Raw genomic sequence first — 19,364 nt, forward strand, 5'->3', positions numbered from 1 at the left:
TCTGGGTAGAGCCATAACAGGCCAAGAGCCAGGAGACTCAACAGGCTTCCTAACTAATCAGTTTTCATATTTATGAAATGAGTTTACATCCAAAAGAGAACCATAAAAATTCATCCCAGTTCTTGCATTCTGTTGAAAATCAAGAGGTAGGGGAGGTGGGTGAGATTATGAATGACTTCAAATCTGTGACATGGTGACCAAAAGGACCCAGCAATTTTGTTACAAACATGCAAAGAGGCAAAAAAGAAATACCTGACATTTGTAAATTTGCACCCACTGCTCAGAAAGGAAGTGAAAACGATGGGATTTGGGAGGTCACAGAAGCCACAAACATGGAGAGCTTAATGTCTTGTGGTGTTCATCCTGATGATTTATATAACGCTCCACTTGGTACTCCTGTGTCTTCTCACCCCCCACACACACTAGTTGGGATCTACCATGTACCTGTCCTAACTCTCATTTCCAAGTGACAAAAATGCAATTCAGATTAGGCTCATTTTAAAAAAGAAGTTACTACGGGGCACCTGGGTGGCTCAGTGGGTTAAAGCCTCTGCCTTCGGCTCAGGTCAGGTCATGATCCTGGGGTCCTGGGCAGGAAGCCTTCTTCCCACCCACCCCACACTGCCCCCCCCCAACCCGGCCTTCTCTCTCTGCCTACCTCTCTGCCTACTTGTGATCTCTGTCTGTCAAATAAATAAATAAAATCTAAAAATGAATAAATAAATAAAATAAAAGGAAAGTTACTGGACACTGTACCCGAAGAGTCTAGAAAAGTGCTAACCAATAGCAATATAACATGAGACAGATATATTTAAAAGTTTTTAGTGGACATATTTAACAAGTTAAAAGATCCTAGTGGAATTAACCTCAATAGCATACTTTATTAGCTCAATATATCCAAAACTTTACTTTCAGCATGTAATCAGAATGCTAAAACTATCAATGAGTCATTTTTCTTTTCTTTTTTTTTACACACATTAAGTGTTCAAACTCCACTGTATATTTACATTTCCAGGACATCTCAATTTGGACTAGACATATTTCAACTGCACAAGAACCACCCAAGCTAGTGGCTACTATATTAGACAGCACAAGGCTAGAGCTAGACCTTCAAGTTTGACTGTATCCAGGAATTCAAATAGTGTGGTTTGGCCTCTCTCTCTGTTTTGCTTCTCTCTGCATATCGAGATCATCCTCTCTCCAAGATGGATACCTTCATTTGGCTGGGCAAGCTGGCCCACACAAGTCAGTTCAATTTGTATTGTACTTATAGGTCAAAGTCACAGAGAAAAAGATATTTTAAAAGCTTTGATCAGTCCTGCTGATTTCAATTCATCCATGAACGAGTCACTGATGCCAGGGGAATGGAGCCAACTCCAACCTAAACTGTCCCCAACAGTTCTAGCAAACAAAGCCGTGGTGGCACAAGCCTAGTGATATGCTCCGTTCTGGACTTGGGGGTACAATGAGGGGGCTGGTGAGTCCCAGATGAACCACACAGAATTAAGGAAGATGGGCCTCCAAAGAAAGGGATGTGAGACAAATCACATATATCCATTTAACACACATATCTATTTGTGGGCTTAAACTGCCCCAGACTCTGCACTCAGTGGCAAGGGGAATCAGGAAGGTGAATATTAAAAGATGTTTTGACCACCCATTCCTCTCCATCTGCTCGTGCCTTAATCACTGCACCAGCGAGCTCAATCCTCACTCAGTTCCCACTCCTGATTTGCAGCACCTTTAACCAGCTTCTCCTTGCCTGTGGCTGGATCCCTCCTTGTCAACCTGGGTGGGGTTCCTCTGAGAACCCAACCAACGCTGTGCCTCCATTCAGCCCTGGACCCTGGATTTTATTTTGACGGATTGCCTGTCCGTCTTTCCTTGCCGACCAGTGCCCAAGTCTGGAGCTTACATTTGTTCCGATGCTCCAGACCAGTATTCTCTGGTTCGGCTTTTTTCATGCAAGTCTCGCTGCCCTTGAGGGGCAACTTGGGTCCTCCTGGCTCTCTCCTGACCACTGAACTCCAACAACAGCAGCAATTAGAAGAATAATCAGGAGAGACTGTGCGATATGGAGAATAATAGATTCAAATCCCAGCTCTGTGCCTTAGTGGCTCTGGGATGCTCAGCAAGTTAGTTAACCTTTCTATGCCTCAATTTCCTCATCTCCAAAATGCAGAAAGAACAGGACCTACTCAGCAGGCTTGTGTTACAAATTAGATACGTAAATACACAAGACTCGCCCGGAAGAGTCTAAGAGTGTATCATGGAGGTTCCATCCGGGAACCAGAACCATTGCAACTGACGTGGAAAAGGGTTTTATTATAGGGATTAAAGCCTACACGACTGTGGGGAGAAATGGGTAAGTAAAGGTGAGCATGGGGAAAACTGAAGGATAGGGCAGTGTTATCTAATCAGCAGCCACAGAGGGTTGCTGGTGAAGGCTATTGCAGAGGACACGGCCCCTGCACCTGCTGGTGGCCTGAAGCGCCAGGTGGGAAGAGCAAGCCGCTGGACCACAGCAGAGGAAAGCAAGGGAGACTGGAACCCACGACTCTCTCCAGCACGTTAAACTCACTCTTGGCGGCTGACCCGGAAAAGGGGGTGCTCTCCTCCCGGGTGCCCACGTGCCTTACAGGAACTCGGAGATCTCGCGGGAGCCTGAGGAGCCTCAGGCCCAGGCGCTGCTCAAACAACGTGGAAGCGGAAGAGCGACGGCAGCACGCGGCAGCCCACGCACCAGCCGCTGGGTCACGGTCACGTGCGCCCTGCAAGTCTCGCGTGAATCTCCCACGGCCAACCGCAGCGCAGAACCACGCCCGGAAGGATTCTGGGGGATACCCTCCCACTTGAGCGGAAGCGTGGGCGTAGGAAAGCCCCGAGTGTTAGCTGGGATTGTTACTACCGCTGCCAATATTGGGCCTGGGTCTTGTGTCATTGTCAGTTCTCGCCTGCTACACTCGGCCGAGTGTAAGGTCCGCGAGGCTATCTGAGCATGACCTCTTACACAGTTAGCAAGCATTGTCACCTGTTACTTAACCCACAAGACAACTCACTTGCTCAGCACCTTACGTTTTATGACACACAGAAAGGTTGCAGAGCTGAAAGGTGGCAGGGGACAACCGACTGTGGTCACTTGATTGATTGCAAGTCCAAGGCACCCCCTAGGCCCGGTTGCCTGTTAGGCCACACGGTGGCAGCACAGCGCACAGTGTGGGCACTCAACCATATTTATTAACTCGCTTGTAATTTACACGTGTACATCAGTCCAACGAAAACGCGGTATTCCGCGCCACAGTGAACCTGGTTTTCATGGGAGGTTTTCGGGGTCAGTGTCCTTACTAGCCCGCCATGCCTCAGACGCCGGAGGAAATTCAAATGCTGAATTTTGGGGAGATACACTTCCTAGAATTTGCAGCAGGCGTCACCGTAGAGCTACTGAACAATCAATTCCTGATGGTCTGAAAGCATCAAGGACAAACCGCGTAATGCACATCACGTAATGTAAGACACTGCCTACATTTTAACCTAGACAAAACAATAGAAAACAAAGAGAAAAAAAAAAGAAAAAGAAAAACCATTGCACCATTTCATGTTACTTTGCATATAACAACTTTTTACTAGAGGATTTCTCTGCACCCTTCTTCACTTGACTATCAATCAGGAAGTGTCTATAGAACAACAGCTATGTGCTAAATGCTAGGGGGTGGCAGAATTTGAAGTCGATTTTCAAACCCAGTTCTTGTTCTGTTATATTGTGATGTCCCCAAGTCCTTGTGATTATCACTGACAGGTTCCTCTCTGCAATGCTATCCCTAGGAACACACAGTTCTCTCTCCCTGCCTCCATTGCTCTTTTGCAGAACCAACAGTCATGATGAACTCAGCTGTCCTTAGGTCTGAACAAGCCCTTTTAGGCCCTTATAATATCATGGGAGATAATAAAAACATTATATTACTTTTAACCCTTGTACTTTTCTAAATATTTTCACAACTATAATCTCATTGAAATGTATAACCACCTTGTACAATGAGTAGGGCAGTGATTATTGTACATATTTTAGAAAAGTGGAACTAGGCTGAAGAGTTTAAGGCAACTGGTCAAAGTTCCACAGCTGATCAGCCGAGTACTGTGTATCCTGAATCTAAGTCCAGAACACACTATGCTGTTATTATTGAAGAGGAACTAGAGCCTTATGTGTACAAATTAGTATAATTTACGCATGTTCTATCCTAGGTAGATTTTTTTTAAGATTTTATTAATTTATTTGACAGACAGAGATCACAAGTAGGCAGAGAGGCAGGCAGAGAGAGGGGGGGAAGCAGGCTCCCCACTGAGCAGAGAGCCTGATGCAGGGCTCCATCCCAGGACTCCGAGATCATGACCTGAGCTGAAGGCAGAGGCTTTAACCCACTGGGCCACCCAGGCACCCCTAGCCTAGGTAGATTTTAAATGAAAGAGAATAATCAGCTTCAGTGGTGTCAGTAGCCATAAAACCATAACCTCCAGTTAATCAAGAATCTAAAATAATAAAGGATAGAACTTTCTGGTCAGTTCGGAGGGCCACACATATCTATGGTTTGTACTGCCAGGATGGCTTTTTTAATACTTATTTATGCTACAATTTCTAGAATGTAAATTTCTTTCAGGGAGAAACTTCATTTTATTTACTGAAGCATCAAGAGCACCTAGAAAAATCCATGGCACATAATAAGTACCTAATAAATATATGGTGGTAAAAAATGATAATGAAATCTTCCAAAAGCAAAGGTGGAAGGAACACAAGTGAAAATGTGTACCCTATGCCATTACATCAGTCAGCTTTTTTTTTAGGCTTGTCTCAGTTATTTAGCATATGGAGGTAAATGTCTTCCATTTTATGTCTTAGTCTATTTAATAAACAAAATTACAGAACAAGAAACTTAGGCTTTTAGCAGTAGGAAATCCTGCCTTTTCTCTGAGACTTAGTCATGTCCCTGTTGTGCCCAAATTCCAAGACCCCTCAAAGACGACCAACCGAGTCCAGAGTCAAAGCCAAACAGCAAGGGTCGTTTATTGCAAGTTCGAACCCGGACCTCCGCGCACTCGTTGCCGGTGATGCTAAGAGGTCCTGAGCTCAGGATCACAGCACTTTTTATACTCTATTTTGAAGAGGCAGGGACTTAGCATATATCATAGTATCTTGTAACAAATCACTACATACCGCGGGAAAATCAAACAGCAACTCTATAATATGACTGGAGCGCTACAGAGCGGGAAAAGCCTGGGAACAGATTATTGGTTAGATCAAAGGGCTGTCATTCTTCAAACTGCTTAGTTGGCGCTGCTAGGGTATGTGCCCCCTCAGGATTGGCCAGAGTCTCCCTGTCAAGCCGCGGGGTGCCAGATGGTTATTATCTCCCGTACCCAAAACTGGGTGTGGGGTCTGGGGGCAGTCACTTTGTCACGTCCAATTCTGGGTGGGGGTTTTTCTGGCACCAGATGGCTGTTATCTCTTGGCCCAGAGCCGGGTAGGGGTCCGGGAGTGGCCACTCTGCTAGGTTCAATTCTGGGCGGGGGTTGTGTGGTTACAGAGTGCCTATAGAAAGGTTGCTGGTAATTTTCCATCTCCTCATGGGTTAGCAAGTGAAGGTACAGAAGCAGAAATAGCGGTTATGGTTATAATTTAGGTATCTCATCCCCAGCACTCATAAATGCCATATGCAAATATTAAAGTTGTTCATGATATTTCTCTAAAGCAGAATCTTGTATCCCAGATCAAAGATCCCACCCTTCAATGGTATTGATTTATAAGTTTTATTCATCACAAATGGCTTCCTGAGTTTTTAAGAAGGATGTAGTATGGTTTAAAAAAAAAAAAAAAAGTATGCTTCTTTCTGAATATAGGTCTCATCTCATCACTTCACTTTTCTGCTTTCAAACCTCATGGTAAAAAAAACAAAAACAAAAACAAAAAAACACCTCATGGTACTCCAGTTCCCAAAGAATAAAGACCAAAAACATAGTAAGGCATATAAAACCCTTGAACTCTGGCCCCAAGCTATTTGACTAAATTCTTGCTCTTCTTCAATAACCACCCCTGCACAATGCTACCTGCTATTCCCCTGTAGTAATAGGCACTTACAGCATCCCCCGCCCAATTCCTTTGATTATTCTGTTTTCTCTACCAGGAATGTGCTTTCCTTCTTCATTGACTAGCTGGGAATGTTCATTACTCTGGGGCTAGTTCTAAAACATCACCTAAAAATTCCATATGTTGCTGCTGGTATTACAGATTTCTATAATCTTTCTAAATACTAACTTGGCAAAAGATATCAAGAGGCTAATGGTTCATATTCTTTGACCCTATTGTTTGCCATCACCATCTTTGCTTGGGAAACAAACTCAAGAAATTATCCATGGAGAAATCCATTATAGTATCACTTACAATAGTAAAAAATGTTAAGTAACCTAAATGCCCTGCTGTTGGAGGATGCTTAAAACAGGAGCTTTTGAACTTTTTTGACTAGTGTATATATATATATATATATATATATATATATATATTCACATATCAAACGCACTTTTGCATATACATACACAGTGTGAAACAAGTTTCATGAGACAATATTCTTGCTGTATTCTTACTACATACAATGCATCCATTATAAACTGTCATTGCAACTCACTAAACCTACATATTAATAGGTGATGAGCGACAGTTGGAGAAACATGAGATCAAAAATATGGCAATCATATAATAGAATATTATTTAGCTACATAAATACTTCTTAAAATAACACCTAATAAGAATATATTAAAATAACATTAAGTGACAAAAGCAAGAGACCAATTCTCTAAAGAGCCTGATTTTAATATTTTTTAAGTTTGTATGCTTTGAGATAACTCTCTAGGGCTACAGTGAAGAGATTGGACACTCCACTGTGTTTATAACTTGCTTAATATTTCCATGCACTCATTTCTTACAATGGGCAGAAGAGCATGGAATTTAGACAGTTCTGCAGTTTTGTGTAAATTTGGGTTACCTATGAAGTACATTCATTTTATTCAATAAACATTTATTAGCCATAATCTTTATGTACTCGGGACTCAAAATGCATAGTGCTCCAACTCTGTCATGGGAAGGCAGACATTTAAACAAATGAATGGACTGATGTTGCAAATGAACACCAGATGTACATACCGTGAGGGCCCAAAAGAGAGAGTGTCCTCATTTCTCTCGGGAGGTAATTCCTGATCTGAGATTTAAGAGGAGTTCACCCCAAGAAGTCAAGGAGGAAAAGAAGAGCATTTCAAGTTGAAGGATGGAACAGTGGGGTGCAGGGACAGGGAAAGGTGAAACTTCAGAATAAATGGGAGGTGTCAGGCATATTAGGTCAAATCTCATGCATGACTGGAGCATGAAGCCAGGTAGGAATGGGGTGGGAAGTAAGGCTGGAGTGCTGAGCACAGCGGGATCATGGAGGGCCTGCTGTGCAGAGCTGAAGAGCCTGGAGGCTCCAGGCCACTGACTGTTAACAAGAATGTACATTACCATCACCCACACAGCTGTAAAAAAACTACAGATGCCCAGCTCACTCCCAGTAACACTGATTACTTGGCCCCTAATGAGAGCTACCATTTCTGAATTTTTTACTCGCCCTCTTTCTGTAGGCAATGAGGGCCTATTTGAGGCATGCAGTAAACGTAAGTGTGATATCACATTTCCATCCGCAACAGTGTGGAGACTGGACAGCTAGTGGACAGACCAAAAGCCGGGAGCTCTGCGAAAGAGACCATCGTGATAGTCCAAGTGAATGGGGCGGGGGGGGGGGCGGGGAACACAGGGTAAAGGAAGAGTGGTTGGGAAGGAGTGGGGAAAGGGTAATGAAATGTCAGTTCTCCAGCTTGTAGTCATGTGGAAGTATCTCCAGCTTGTAGTCATGTGGAAGTAGTGGCATCTGGTTGGGATGCCACTAGCTGGGAGGTCTAGCTCTCCCATGATCTCCTGCAGCCCCCCTCAATAAACAGGTAAAGTAAAAACATTTGCTGTGCTAACAGAATTACAGGAAAAACCCTCCACCTTCCCTTCCTCCTCCTTGCCCACGTTCCAGGAAATGGGCACCCCTAAGTAGCTCCTCTTTCTGAAGCCCCAGCTAGCATCTGGGGGCGGAAAAGGGGACATGGAGGTGGAAGGGAATGAAGAATGGCTGCTTTTTTTTTTTTTTTTTTTTCAACACATCAAGGAAAATAATACTTACCTCATGAATTTGAAGTGAGAACAAATAAGATAATGTATGGGCTGTGTCTGGCACATGGTGGGTTTTGGATAAATCATTTCCTTTTCCCACATGGGAGTGATTAAGACCTGAGTCCTCTCCCTGTCTGACCAAAAATGTCTACCCAACTCTGTTTTCCTCTATCAAACATATTTATAAGTTTTCTAGTGCAAGACTAAAATGACAAGTTTTCACTTTCTTTTTTTTAGAAAAGGCAGGGGAATTTTTTTCATCATATGGAATAATTAAAGTCAGAGCAAGGTGAAAGATTTTCCCCCTTTCGGCTGTGTTTCAACAACTGAGAAGAAATTCTCTTTCTTGATAATGCTCCCCAAAAAATAACATTCTTTTCACCCTTATACTCAATGGAAAAAAAAAAAGTGCTAGCAGCAACACATCTGATGATTCCTTGTACCCATAGACAAGTTAATTTGTCTTCAGTGCTTTGCAAGTAACCAGAAACACTACACTTTAAAAAAAAGGAAGGGGGTGCTGCAGAAGTCTCTGTTAAAGTTGTTCTTTTTATAAAGTGCAGCTACAAATCCATGCATTGTTAATGCAGAAGTTTCCTCAATAGGCTTCTGGAGTTACATGGGTTTAAGACTTGCTGAGGACTTCTTCCGCAGGGGGAGGAATGGGCTGGGAGTTGATACAATGGGGGCTTTCAGCTCCATTTGTTCCAGAAGAACCTAGCCCAAGAAGTCATAAGCCAGACCAGCCTCCTCCCTTCCTTTCCAAATGTTAAGCACAGATCCTTCTAAAAATTGGGGAGAGGGGTATACTAATCCAAATCTGCCAACTCTTCCTCTTCCTTTAAAAATGATCAGTAATGCAGCTTCTGTTCTTCTTGTGGAAGCCCAAATATCGGAAAATACTGTATGTCCGTGAAGATCCAGGTGGCCTCCATTTTGAACCCCAGTCCCAGCTCTGCTGCTATGTAACCTTGGACTACTTCGCTGTTTGTGCCTCGTTTCCTCATCCGTAAAATAAGAGAGTAATACACCTGCCTCACCACATTGCTGTGAGGCTGAAAATGAATTAATAGAGGTAAAGTGCACAGAAGAGTGGCTGGCATGTCGTTTTCAGACTTCAGCAGAGGATAGCCCCAGACTGATCAACCCGCGGGGCTGCTAGAAATAGGTCTCCTGTAACAGAGATCGTAGGCTCTGGACCACTGGCCAACAAAGGCCCACAGTTAACTTGAACAGGGTTCAACTTTTTAAAAAAAATTCATTACCGGGGCACCTGGGTGGCTCAGTGGCTTAAACCTCTGCCTTCGGCTCGGGTCATGATCTCAGGGTCCTGGGACCGAGCCCCGCCTCGGGCTCTCTGCTCAGCGGGGAGCCTGCTTCCTCCTCTCTCTCTCTGCCTGCCTCTCTGCCTACTTGTGATCTCTGTCAAATAAATAAATAAAATCTTAAAAAAAAAAATTCGTTACCAACATCCACAATTAAGGAGACAGGTGAATCAGCATTTCTGGCTTCTCTTGAGTGTTCAAAAGACCTGGCCATCCAGGGCTCAGAGCCCCGGTGGAAACTTGTGGTGGTCCTTGAGTAGCTGCTAAACTCTGGGCGTGGCACTGAAAGGACTGGGGCTCAGAAAATCACCTCTTATTCTTACCTCATCATAAAGGAGGGGCTCTGTGATGTTGGAGGGGTCAACACAGCCCCTACTTCTTGATGACTGGGAAAAAGGGTGAAGAAAAGGGAGGAGGATGAGCTGGTTGTGTAGGTAGGAGACTCAGACCTTCTGTTGACTCCAATGGAATGTTTCCCCTCCTTTTAAAATTTAAATAAAAGGCTTATCAAGTCAAACAACAGCAGCTATCAATTATCTGGAACTGTGCCATTGTGCACATATTCACTCACTGAATCCTCAGAGCTGTGATGTAGGAATTAGGATCTTCATTTAAAGGAGAAGAAAATGAGGCTCTGAGAGGCTGGATGAGTTGCCTACAGTCATCAGGGAGCCGCGGGCGGAGCTGGACCGACACCCGTGTCTGGGTCATGCGAGGCGTCCTGCCTGTGAGCAGCTTCCTCCAGTCCCTGCATGCCTTGGGGGATTGCTGGCTCCTGCCAGAGCTTCTCACCTCAGAGAATTTCCCCCACCTCACCCTCCTCTCACAAGACCTCTCTGACTGCCTCAGGCTAAGGGTAGGGAGGAAACTGGACTTCCTGCAAACTGCTAATGCCCTAGGAAACTGACGAGAAAAAAATACAAGGCTGTGAGACTCCCTAAAGTATAGGAATTAGAAAAGGGAGACTTAAAAGCTTTGACTGTGTGAAGAAAATTATCCTAATTGTCTACAAAGTCAGAGATAGAAATTTTCTTCAATCAATTAAAAAATCACACTTGGGGGCACCTGGGTGGCTCCGCGGGTTAAAGCCTCTGCCTTCGGCCCAGGTCATGATCCCAGGGTCTTGGGATCGAGCCCCGCATCGGGCTCTCTGTTCAGTGCAGAGCCTGCTTCTCTCTCTCTCTCTCTCTCTCTCTGCCTGCCTCTCTGCCTACTTGTGTTCTCTGTCAAATAAATAAATCTTTAAAAAAATTTTTTTAAAAAGTCACACTTGGGGCGCCTGGGTGGCTCAGTGGGTTAAGCCGCTGCCTTCGGCTCAGGTCATGATCTCAGGGTCCTGGGATCGAGTCCCACGTCGGGCTCTCTGCTCAGCAGGGAGCCTGCTTCCTTCTCTCTCTCTCTCTGCCTGCCTCTCAGTGTACTTGTAATTTCTCTCTGTCAAATAAATAAATAAAATCTTTAAAAAAAAAAAAAGTCACACTTGGACAAAGAATGACTAGAAGGAATTAATAATTCTATGCCATAACAAATTGGAGGCAGTGCCAAGACTTTTCATATTAGCTATCGTAATGGAGGAGCAGTCTACGACAATACTCTTGGCTCTCTCTATAACTCACCAGCTTTGACCTTGAGCTAATTACTGAAACTTTGTAAGCCTTGGTTTCCTCATCTATAAAATCAGCATAATACTAACTTGGAAGTGTGTTGTGAGGGTAGACAGGATACACACAGTGATTGGCATGCTGTCTGACACACAGCAGGCACTCTGTAAGTGTTTTAATTTCCTCAAGTGATTTAAATTGATGGCAATCAGAACATAGATATGCTATTTTGGAATAAGTGTGGGAAAGCAGGAAACAAGGAACTATTTGGGCAGACAATTATTACAATTATTATAAGGGTACTCTTCTTTCTCTTAAAGAAAAAGAGTCTCAGTGTGCTATGTGACATGGGCAGCACTCCAATACTACCTCTGGCAAAAAGAATTGGAATACTGAGTCCGTATAAATGACTTGGTCAACAAAAAATTTAAGTTTTGAACTACTAATAATGGCTAACATTGAGTGTTTACTATGGCCAGACCCTGTGCTCCTCACCCTATATGCCTTAGTTCATTTAGTCCTCAAAGAGAGCTACCATTGTCTCCATTTTGTAGATGAATTTGAGCCTTTGGGAATTCTGTGACTTGTCCAATATAATGGCAATTGCAGCTCATCCAAATACATACACGTGGTCCTATAATTTACTTAAAGCCCCACATGCAAAACTGCTGTAAATCTGATGAACTTGGGGGAAAGAAGGCAACTGATGGATGTTGTGGAAATGTGCCTTCAGTGTAAAATATTTTAGGCTCAACTATCTAATGTAGTTACCCAGCCTGCCAAAAGTAATCAACTATCATCCAAGTCCACAGTGCTACATACACAGCTGGTACTTCCATGTATTGCTTTGTCTAATAATTTTGTCCCTATTGTCAATGTCTTATGATTCAGACAGAATTTTGTGCCCTGCCTTTACCTAAAATAGGGAAATAATACCTTATTCACAAGGAAGCTGTGAGGAAAAGCTATAAATAACTACATATGCACAGAATTTACGAGTCATCTTTTCTCTAGATTGCCTTTATCTTCTCAACATTTTTCTGTAAACTTATTTTGCTAAACATAAGCTATACAACTTGTCCAAAAGAGGGTTTTAGAAAGCAAGCAACCCAGACCCCAGATCTCTGATTCAGACATTCAGATACTCTGACAGGAATACCTACTGAGAAAAGCAATTGGCCAATACATACTAGTTTGGCCAATTGCTTATCAACACCTAGCCTCAGTTTCTGCACATGTAAAATACAAGTAGTTTCTTCCACACAAGGTTGTGATAAGGTAAAATGAATGAATGCTAAGTGCGTTTTTTAAAATGCTGACATTTAGTAAGCACAAAAAGTAACAATTATTATTTTTATGTAAAACACTTCGGAGCTACTCACCATGGGATTCTTCCAAATCCCTGCGTTTCTTATACGATCTCTACCTTTTCCAAAGGACCCATCCCAAGGAGTTGGTACAGTTATTTGCCCCTTGGATGAATAACTCTGATCCATCATAGCTTTGGGAATTTTCTGATAACTGATAGCTACTTTTAATAACTGAGATCAAGAGAACAATTGTCCATTTTCAATTTCATCAGTTTAGCACATCCCTCAAGCACTTTCTCTGCACGAGGCACAGAGATGTTGTAACCACATCTAAGGTATAGAAGACATTGTCCCACCTAAACTTATACAAATATTCTTGTGTATACTTAGGACATTAATTGCAGTAATTGACTTTTAAGTCTGTACTCCTGTCATATGAGCTCCTTAAGAATAGCTATTGTGGCTTTCTCCTGTTTTTATCTCCAAACCTAGAGCAATACTTAGCACATAGTGTAGGATAAAAAAATGATTGTGGAATAACTTGATCCAGTGGAGGAGATCAATCAGGTACACAAATACAGGACTATAATACAGACTGTGACAATTCCCTTACATATAGTAAATGCTCTCACTTGTGAGAAGCTGCAGCCACTTCTCACCAGATGGAAAAAGAGGATTTAGGACAGAGTATTTGGGTTAGACTTGTGGTACAGAAAGATTTGGGTAGTGATAGGTGGAAGGTATAGAAAAAAAGAGAAAAAGAGTTAGTTTGAGGGAAGTGAACAGACCTAGAGCAGAGTTTTCATGTAGAGAAGCTGTGTAAGTTGAGGATAAAAAGAATACACCATTTGTGGAAGGAAATGAGTGAATTAAGTGAAGGAATAAGAATTTTATTTAATACACAACTAAGAATCCTCAGAATAGTAGAGTACTATAAGATATAACTGATTATTTTTTAAAATAATGTTCCAGAATTTCTAGTTCCAATAAAGATTGGGTAGTCCCATTATAAGATAGCTTTCCCTCTTGCAATTATTTTTTAAAAACCTGGACATAACACAACAATCACAGACACTCTGAACAGTGGAATAGAAGATGGATTTTAAGAGACCGTGGTACCCTCCCAGTGCAGGGAGCTGAACCTGTACTCACATCCAATATCAACAAGGTGGAAAGAAGTGGTGCAAGGCAGGGTAGCTGACACTCTACTTTCCTCCTACCCTGGTCTCAACAAGTCCAGTGGGGAGGTAAGCCTCCATCCTCCCTCCCATCAGGGACGCAGGATAATGTGGCACTAAATCTTCCTTCCTTCTTCCCATCTACGTCAGATGGCAGCATAGAGGTGAGTTTCTACTCTTGTCCCATAGCAAGTGGTGTGAGTAAACACCCTCTTTCTTCCCTTCTGGGTCTCAGCAGGGTCCAGCCAACAGCTGAGTTTATACCTCCTACTTGAAGGCAAGAAGATGGTACAGATTGGTGCCCAACTTTCACCAAGAAGGTGTAAGCAGAGCCAAAAGGGAGCTATACTTCTACCCCAGCCACCTGCAAAGAGACACCATAAACACTTCACTTTTTGCTATCTATAGTGTCCCTCAGAAAAGTAAACTTTTATACACATCTGGATCATGTGCTACACCTCAACAAGGGGAATAAGGGCTAAAATAAATGAACATTAAAAAGAGGTTCCAGGAGCACCTGGGTGGCTCAGTGGGTTAAAGCCTCTGCCTTCAGCTCAGGTCATGATCCCAGAGTCCTGGGATCGAGCCCCACATCAGGCTCTCTACTCGGCAGGGAGCCTGCTTCCCTCTCTCTCTCTGTCTGCCTCTCTGCCTACTTGTGATCTCTGTCTGTCAAATAAATAAATAAAATCTTAAAAAAAAAAAAAAAAAAAAGAGGTTCCAGGGGCGTCTGGGTGGCTCAGTGTGTTAAAGCCTCTGCCTTTGGCTGAGGTCATGATTTCAGGGTCCTGGGATCAAGTCCCGCATCAAGCTCTTCGCTCAGCAAGGAGCCTACTTCCCCCCCCTCTCTCTGCCTGCCTCTCTGCCTACTTGTGATTTTTGTCTGTGAAATAAAATCTTAAAAAAAAAAAAATCACATGAATAAGAAAAGACCACCAATAGATGCCAGTATTAATATGAATAGGATGTTGAAAATATCTCACAAGATAATTATAATAAAAATGTTTCAATAAGCAATTATGAATCCTTTTGAAACTGAAAGCTAGAAAACCTCAGTGAAGAAACAGGAATAAAGCAATAGCACAGCTAAAACATGGATGAATCTAAGAAAACATTATGCTAGGCAAAATAAGGCAGTCACAAAACACACACTCACACACACACACTCACACACACACACACCCCTATACTGTATGATACTATTTACATGAAATTCCAGAGTAGACAAATCTATAGAAAGTAAATCAGTTGTTGCCTGAAGTTGAAGGTGGCGTAGAATAAGGAATGACTGTTAGTGGGTACAGGTTTCTTTGGGACTGATGAAAATGTTCTAAAATTAGATTATAGGGGCGCCTGGGTGGCTCAATGGGTTAAAGCCTCTACCTTTGGCTCAGGTCATGATCCTAGGATCCTGGGATCAAACTCTACATCAGGCTATCTGCTCAGCAGGGAGCCTGCTTCCTTCTCTCTCTCTGCTGCTTCTCTGCCTACTTGTGATCCTGTCTGTCAAAGAAACAAATAAATAAATAAATAAATCTTTAAGAAATAAAACAAAATAAAATTATAGTGATGTTTGTGCAACAACTCTATAAACAAACTGAAAACTACTGAATTATACACTTCATATGGCTGAATTTTATGGTTATAAATTATATTTTAATGTGATTTGATGTGAAATTATCATTAATGATTAAATTTTAAGAAGAATCAAATGTAACTTGCCAAACTAAAAAATATAGTAACTGAAATAAAAATCTTGTTGATCTCACTAAGCAGAGTGGAAACAACAGAGAATAGAAATTAGTAAGTCTGAGGAAAGATCAGTCGATTTACCCTGAACAACAGAGAGAAAATAGACTGAAAAAATGAAGAGAGCCTCTGGAACCTGTACGACAATAAAAAAGATCCATCATCAGACTCTCAGAAAGATATGAGAAAGAGAGGGAAGCTGAAAGGGTGTTTTAAGAAGTAATGGTGGAACACTTCCCAAACTTGTCAAGTGCTGAAAGAAAGGAACTGTCAACCATGAATACTACATCCAGTGAGGAATGAAGGGGAAATAAAGACATTCTCAGACAGAAGAAAACTAATAGAGTTCACTCCTAGCAGACCTACCCTGATAAATTGGCGAAAGGGAGTTCTTCAAACAGAGAAAAAAATGATCAAAGAAGGAATCCTGGACCATCAGAAACTAAGAAAGAACAAAGAAGCAGAAATATGAGTACATATAATGCACTCCTTATCATAAGTTTTATAAATCTTTTTGATTAAAAAAATTATATACCATATTGTGATCAAGAAAAAGATATCTAAAGGGGGTGAAAGAAAAGGGATATATATGGAAGTAAGTTTTCACACTTCACTTAAAGTGGTAAAATGTTAATATAAGTAGACTGTTATATGTTCTGTATGCTTATTGTAATACTTAGAATGAACACTAAAAAACATACAAAGTGATATATTAAAAAACATTCTAAATAAATTAAGAAGGAATCCTAAAAACTATTCAGGTAACCCATAAGAAGGTAAGAGAAACAAATCATTTAAAAGGGGGGAAAAACAGAAAACAAAAAATGAAATAAATTTTAGCCTTAAACATATTAATAATTGCCTTAAATGTAAATGGTCTAAATATAATTAAAAGATGGATGTCTGCACACTGGATAAAAAAATATGATCCAACAATATCCCATCAACAAGCTTAAATATGATGGCATTGTTGTAAAGGATGAAAAAACATATCCTATGCAAACAGTAACTTAGAAATGCAGGGTGGTAAATTAATGCCAATAAAAGAGACTTCCCAGAAAAGAAAATTCCTAGAGACAAAGAAGGACATTACATAATGATAAAAGAATCAATCCCATCAGGAAGGCATGATGATTCTAAATACATCTGCACCAAAAAGAGACACTCAAAATACATAAAGCAAAAATCGATAAACTGAAAGAAGAAAAAGATAAATCTACAATTACACTTGGGGATTATAACACTTCAGTTTCAGAAACTGATTGCTAGATAGAAAATCAGTAACGATATAAAACTGACCAACGCAATCATCCAACAGGATCTAATTATATACAGAACATTCTATCCAACAAAAGCAGAATAAACATTTTTTAAGAGCCCATAGAACATGTACCAACAGAGACCATGTCATAGGCCATAAAGCAAACTTCAAAAAATGTAAAAGGATTAAAATAATACATATTTTTAACTTAAATAATACAGATTTTTTCTAGCTTCAACCTAAAAAATCACTAACAGAAAAATGACTAGAAAACTTCCAATAACTTGGAAATTAACACATTTCTGAATAACCTGTGGGTAAAGAGGAATTCTCACAGGAAATATAAAAACACATAGCACTCAATGAAAATGCAAAAGCTCAAAATACGTGGATGCAGCTAAAGAACTGAGGGAGAAATTACAGCCCTAAATCCTTACATCAAAAAAGAGGAACAATTTGAAATCTGCTCCCACCTCAAAAAAACTAGAAAAATGAAAGATAAATCCGTAGCAAACTGAAGGATGAAATTAATAAAACTGAAAACAGAAAAATAGAAAAACAAAACAACAACAAAAAAATATTTCTTCAAAAAAAATCTCTACAATTGACAAACTTCAGGCAAGATTGATAAAAATAAGTAAGACACAGATCACCAACACCAAGAATGAAACAGATACCAGTGTAGGTCCAGCTTCCATTAGAAAGATAATAAGGGAAAAATTACAAATAACTTTAGTCCATAAATACTGACACACTGGAGCAGATGGATCAATTCCTCAAACCCAGAAACTATTAAAACTCAATCAAGATGAAATAGAAAACCTGAATAATCCTATAACCATTAAAGAAATTAAATTGTTAATTTAAAAGCTGAAAATGAATTCTCTAGCCACAGATGACTTTACTAGAGAATTCTAGGCTATTAGATACAAAAATCCTCAACAAAATATTAGCAAATCAAATCTGGCAGTGTTTTTTAAAAATTATATACCATGACCAAATGCAATTTTATTCCATGTATGCAAGATTGATTCAGCATTTGAAAATCAGTCAGTGTAACCCAATATTATCAACAGACTAAAGCAAAAACAAAACAAAAAAAAAAGTATGACTATACCAACTGATGGAGAAACATTTGACAAAATCTAACACCCATAAATGATATATCTTCCCAGCAAACTAATACTAGTGTAAAACTTCATTTTATAAAAAGCACCTACAAAAACTTACAGCTAACACCATACTTAATGGTAAAAGAACAAATGCTTTCCCCCTACAACTAGGAATAAGGAAAGCATATCACACTAACCATTTGTATTTAACATAGCTTTATGAAAAAGAAAAGGCACACATATTGAAGAGAAAGAAATAAAACTGTCCCTATTTGCAGATGATGTGATTCTGTACAGAGAAAATCCCAAGGATCATCAAGAAAACAAAACACAAAACAAATAACCAGACTCTGAAAAAATTATTTCAGCCAAGTTGCAGAATACAAAATCAACACAAAAAAATCCAACCACATTTCTGTTTGCTGAAAACAAATATATAGAAAATAAAATTTAAAGCACAGTTACATTTATAATTGCTTCAAAGAAAATTAAATACTTAGTGATAAATCCAACAAAACATGTACAGGATCTGTATCCTGAGAATTACAAAATGCTCGGGAAATAAATCAAAAAAGGTCTAAAGAAGTGGAGAAACATACCATGTTCATAGATCTGAAGACTCAAATAGTAAAGATGCCGGGTCTTCCCAAGGTGGCCATAGGTTTAACACAATCTCTATTAAAGCAGCCCAGTATTTCGCAGACACAAACCACTTTATTCTAAAATGTATATGGAAAGCCACTAAGACCTGGAATAGTTAAAACTATTTCAAAACAGAAGAAGAAAGTGGAAGAAACCACTTGATCAGTTAAAGCTTATTAAATAAGGGGACGCCTGGCTGGCTCAGTCAGTTAAGGGTCTATTTTCCACTCAGGTCATAATCCCAGGGTCCTGGGATCGAGTCCCACATCAGGCTCCCTGCTCCACAGGAATCCTGCTTCTGTCTGTCACTCTATCTACTTGTTCTTTCCCTCTCTCTCTGTCAAACAAATAAATAAAATCTTTAATTTAAAAAAAAAAAAGCTTATTAAATAGGGACAGTGGTCACCACATTATTGATGGAAGAACAGATACCAAGATCAGAGGAACAGCTAAGGAACTCAGACCCACACAAATATGCCTAAATGGTTTTTTTTTCAAAGATGCAACAAAAGTTCACTGGAAGGATAGACTTTTCAACAAATAGGGATGGAGCAAATGGTCCCTCGGGCATTTATCTCAGAGAAATAAAACTTACATTCACATAAAAGCCTGCAAAACAAAAAAATGCTCAGTTTTATTTCTAATAGCCAAAAATGGAAACAACTCAAATCTCATAGCCTTCAACGGGTAAGTGCTTAAACAAACTGGTCCATCTGCACCACGGATGACTATTCAGCAATAAAAAGGAATGAACTATTGATACATGCCACAATTTGGATGGATCTCAAAAAAGATATTCCGAGAAGCCAACCTACAAATGTTACATGATTCCATTTAAGTACCACTCTTGGACAAAATTATAAAGATGGATAGCAAATTAGAGATTAGGACCTTGGGGAGCAGGGAAGCAGCTGTAACTCTAAAAGGGTAAGACAAGGGATCCTGTATCTGAC

This window comes from Mustela putorius, unplaced genomic scaffold (genome assembly GCF_011764305.1).
Source record: "Mustela putorius furo isolate JIRA1106 unplaced genomic scaffold, ASM1176430v1.1 tig00003834_pilon_pilon_pilon, whole genome shotgun sequence".
NCBI classification, from domain to species: domain Eukaryota; kingdom Metazoa; phylum Chordata; class Mammalia; order Carnivora; family Mustelidae; genus Mustela; species Mustela putorius.